The 4,999-nt window shown below is 31.2% G+C and overlaps 1 pseudogene; it reads left to right on the top strand.

The window, feature by feature from the left end:
- Positions 1 to 88: 88 nt before the first annotated feature.
- Positions 89 to 4,399, top strand: LOC142615383 (cytochrome P450 705A1-like; annotated as a pseudogene).
- Positions 4,400 to 4,999: the final 600 nt, after the last annotated feature.

Here is a 4,999-nt window from a genome sequence, read left to right as displayed (position 1 = left end):
TTTATTATGTAGATATCCTTAACTGACTGTATAGGAGGATTAGCTGAATTATTTATAACTCTAACGTTGATAGAGAATACTAGAAGCTATGGCCAACATGCCTGATAGCCAATACAACCAGGCGTGCTCCCTCCTCTTGTTCCTCTCAACTATTTTGTTTTACTATATTTTCAACAAGCATAAAACCCATCCCAAACTCCCTCCAAGCCCACCAAGTTTACCAGTTATTGGTCATCTCCACTTTGTTTGGCCATCAGTATACAAATCCTTGCAAAACCTCTCCACCCAATATAGCCTTATTTTCAATTTCCGCCTTGGTTTTTCTCAGTGCACTGTGGTTACATCAGCCTCAGTGGGCACTGAATTTAAAACTCATGATCTTTCTTTCGCAGAACATTCAAGGACAGGTTTCTCAGAGAAAACTCCGTATGGAGGCTCTGGATTTTTCAGTGTCCCATATGGCGGTTCATCAAGAAATTGTGCTTGACGGAACTTCTTTCACCTAAACAGCTTGAAAGGTCCTGGGCGGCTCGAGATAAAGAACTTGCACGTTTTTCGCAAAATGTTCTCGAGAGTGCTAAGCGGAAAGAGTTTGTTGATTTGGGTGTTGAGCTTATGAAGCTAACAAATAATATGCTGTGTAAGATGGCGGCAAGCACAAGTTGTTCAGAGAAAGGTGATGAAGCTGAAAGGATTAGAGAGATAATGAAAGACATCTCTAGTGTTGGTCCAAATACATTTTTTGGAAAAATGTTGGGACCCTTTGGTTTTTTGGCTTTCTGGTTGTTTGGAAAGCAAGTCATAAGTATACAACTAAGGATTGATGAGCTCTTGGAAAGGATGTTGAAGGAGCATGAAGATCAGATTGGGAAGAAAGACACTCAAGATTTTATGGATATATTGTTGAAGGTGTATCAAGATGACAAGGCTGAGGTCAAAATGACTAGAATCAATCTCAAGGCTTTATTAACTGTAAATGTTTTTTTGTTTTTTTTTGTTTTTTGCTTCCTGCTTGCCTTCAATTAATTATCGGCTGGTTTCCTTTCTTGGCTTATAGAAACAGCAAACATTGAAAGTCCAGATAGGTATGAAACAAATTTTTTTTTTTTTTTTTCATTCATTGTCTTGATCAATTACCATCAATATAATACATCTCTTTATATACCTAAAAAAAAAAAAAATCCTTTTCTTGTGTGGACTTAAACTTCCCATCAATGAGTGAATTCCAACGCACAAAATTTTAACTTGAAGGCAAAGAGGAACATAGTTTGAACTGTTATTTTAAAAATGGACTGGACTGGCCTGTTCAACCTGTTTAATCGAGAATCAGACACCAATTAGGTCTAGCAAAATCTCCCAAAACCAATATAAAACTGGTCAAAGTTGGAAGCCAAAACTAAAACCAATTCTTTGACTATGCCAGTGTTAAAACCATGATTTGAACTTTTGGTCACTTATTTTAATATATACCATGATATATTATCACTTATCCTGATAAATTATCAATTTGATCAATGTTATAAATACTGGTTTCTAAAAAAAATGTTATAAATATTTCTCCCTATTTTGGATTAACCAAGAGAATTCAATATTTCGGTATTGTGCTGGTGTATCATATCTATCTATCAATCTAATCATCAATAGAGATAGATAGATACAAAAAAGGAGGTTTTATCCTTATAGTTTAAGAGTGGCTACAAACTAAACTTTACATTTTCAAAACTTTCAATTAAATCCTATATTTTAAAACTGTTTTGTTAACAGGTGCCGGCCAGCACCTGTTAATGAATCAGCCCCAGGTCCCACCTGCATAGGAAATTGTCAAAAAATTACATTTCATCTTTGGTTTGTGGGAACGTGTACTTTGGTTTTTTCAGAAATTATTAGACAAAAATGCCCCTTTAACACATTTTTAACATATTTTCCTTCATTCCACTTTTTATTTTCCACTCAATTTTACTTTATCAATATTTTACTCTTCATCTTCTTTCACTTTACTAATATCAAACTCACTTTCATTCACTTTACCGTTATCAAACCCACTTCAAAAAAAAAAAAAAAAAAAAAGAGATGAAGAAAAGTTCAAATGTTCAATGAAGGATTAAACAATTATTTTGCAAGGTATAATAATTTTATTTTATGAAATTCATATTTATTTTAAATATATTTGAATATGAGGTTTTTTTTTTTTTTTTTCATTTATACTAAAATATGATGTGGATTGTTTTAATTTTATTTTAATGTAGCACACATAGATTACAATTTTCCTATGCTTATAGAGACGCACAGAAAAATTACGATGTTTTAGTAGATACATACTGACGGCAAGTAAAATATGTGGTGGTCAATATTTTTATTTTTGTTGTGAACCAAAGCCTAATAAGCTGGCTTCAAAGAGACATTCAAAACCATTTATGAATTTCTGTTAAAGTTGCCACCACTGACTTATCTATTAATGCTTTAATTGAGTGCAGCTTTATTTGTATCATGTTTTTCATTTCATTTATCCTAATGTGGATTGTTTTAATTTTGAATTAATGTAGCACAAATGGATGGCAATTTAGTTACAAGTGAGACTCATCAACTTGTTCCATTAAATTACTTTGACTTAAATGAACTACCTAAAGAAAGTACTATTATTTTTTATTTTATTTGTAATCCATATTTCATTTAACGTATAATATGATATTGATTTTTTTTTTTAATTCTTGTTTTAATATAGCACAAATTGATGACATTGCATGCATGTGGTTATTAATCACATGTTCCCAGGGATGGAGCTAGATATGGAGTTTGGGGGATAGCTTTATCATTGGTTATCTACAACAATTCTGGGATGCGTGCGTCTGCTATTGTGTAAGGACAAAATTATTTTAGTTTTACTATTCATAATTTTTGTAGTTAAGGTAATTTTTTGGGCTTGTATATTTAGTAAGATTTTAGATTTAAAATTTTCTTTTAAATGAGAAAAATGCTAGAACTACAATTTTTTATTATAGAAATTGTTGATGTAGTGAGTCACTATTGGTAAGTAAAAGAAAATTGTGTAAGTAGTGAGACATGTGTGAACCAATATGAATTTTCTTCCTTAACAATTTGTAAAATATTGTAAAAAAGTTTGTAACTGTGCATTACTCTTAAAAGAATTAATAATATTGTTAAGGGGGGAAAAGTATACTTTTATAGAACAAAATTGTTAAAATTAAAAAAAGTTTATAACTATAGCATTATACTAGTATTTAAAAAAAGAAAAGTCCACTTACTCTCACAGCTTTTGTATTGTAGTGTATTTCAAGTAAAATTAGATGTGAGAGTGGTGTGCAATTTTTTGTGTAAAACTTGGTGTCCTTAGTAAAATTCTTTCTTCAATGTCTTTCAAATGGTCTCTTTTCTCTCTCTCTCTCTCTCTCTCTCTCTCTCTCTCCATATATATATATATATATATATATATATATATAGCATTCTGCACACCATACAAGTACTTTGCTTTATCACAAACATTCTTGTCAAGACTTTTCTTATGCTCACACTTACCTCTCTAAAGGCAAAATATGTTGGAGAACTTTAAATGGAACTATGCTTCAATGAAACTGTGACAAGTTTTTCATGGTAATACATGACAAATGGTTTATATAAGCTTCTGTTAACCTTGAGTCCGTTATGAATTAAATGAATTGCAAGAAAAATTTTGATAAGTTCAAGCATGCAAATTAGTGATTTATCTGCAATAGGTTCAACTCTTATTATGTATCTCTCATCTGCTTACATGTTGCACTTTTACTGGGATCTTTTTGTCGCAAGTACTGGTACCTCATCGAAGGTCATTCTGTATTCAACAAGGTTAGAGAGGAAATAAATTTGATCTATGGTAGTACTAGACTAGTCAAGGAATCAGATGTTGAGAATCTCCCCTACTTGCAAGCAGTTGTAAAAGAAACACTACGACTATATCCACCATTGCCTATGACAACAAGAAAAAGCCGTCAAAGTTGCAAACAAGGAGGCTTTGAAATACCCCAAGAAACCATGGTGTTAATCAATCTATATGCCATAAATAGAGATCCAGATTTATGGAACAATCCAAATGAGTTCCAGCCAGAGAGGTTTTTGGTTTCCTCAGAAAAACAAGAAAGTATGAAATATAAACAAGATGAAACTTTTAGTTTTCTTTCTTTTGGAGCAGGGAGGAGAGCTTGCCCTGGTTCAAAGTTAGGGTTGAGTAGCACAAATAGCAGTTGCAACCATGGTTCAATGTTTCGATTGGAAAGTGGTTGGAGATGGAGAAGCGGCTGAGGCTAAGGTTAATACTGAAGTTAAAAAAGGCGCTTTTATTCATATGGCTCATCCACTTAAATGCCTTCCGGTTGTTAAGTTCAATACATTTGATTGTGTGATGTGAGATTGTTTACTTCTAAAATAATGCATTACGCATGTATTTCATTTTACACTATTTGCTACTTGTACAAGCACTGAAGCACATGCAATAATATATATATATATATATATATATATATATATATATATATATATATTTTAATGTAATTCTCTGATCAATATTGTACGACTGGTGGAAAATAAACTTTGTTTTTATTCGATATAGTTTATGGAATATTACAATACTTAGAAATTTTTTAGTTGGATGAGAATTTTGACAAATCAATCTTTGAATTATATTATTTTTGAATATTCTCCATGCTAGGCAAAATTTTATGGCAATCAAATTTCAATAGCCTTTTCATCAATTATTTGTTTAAATTATATTTTATGTAGTTAAAAATAATACATAAATTAAAGATGAGTTAATTGATCGAATGATAAATAATATCTTATTAGCATGCATGTTAAAATCATATAGAACATGAAATATTTAACAATGAGTTTTCTAGAATATAAATTCAAGATCAGTAGAAATGTGTTCATAAAAAAATGATGTACTTATATATATATATAGTCATTTACCTCTAACAAGTAGCAAGAAGTGAGATAGGAGTTGTTGCTA

Source organism: Castanea sativa, chromosome 11, assembly GCF_040712315.1.
Source record: "Castanea sativa cultivar Marrone di Chiusa Pesio chromosome 11, ASM4071231v1".
NCBI lineage: Eukaryota > Viridiplantae > Streptophyta > Magnoliopsida > Fagales > Fagaceae > Castanea > Castanea sativa.
This window is presented reverse-complemented; position numbering and strand designations above follow the sequence as displayed.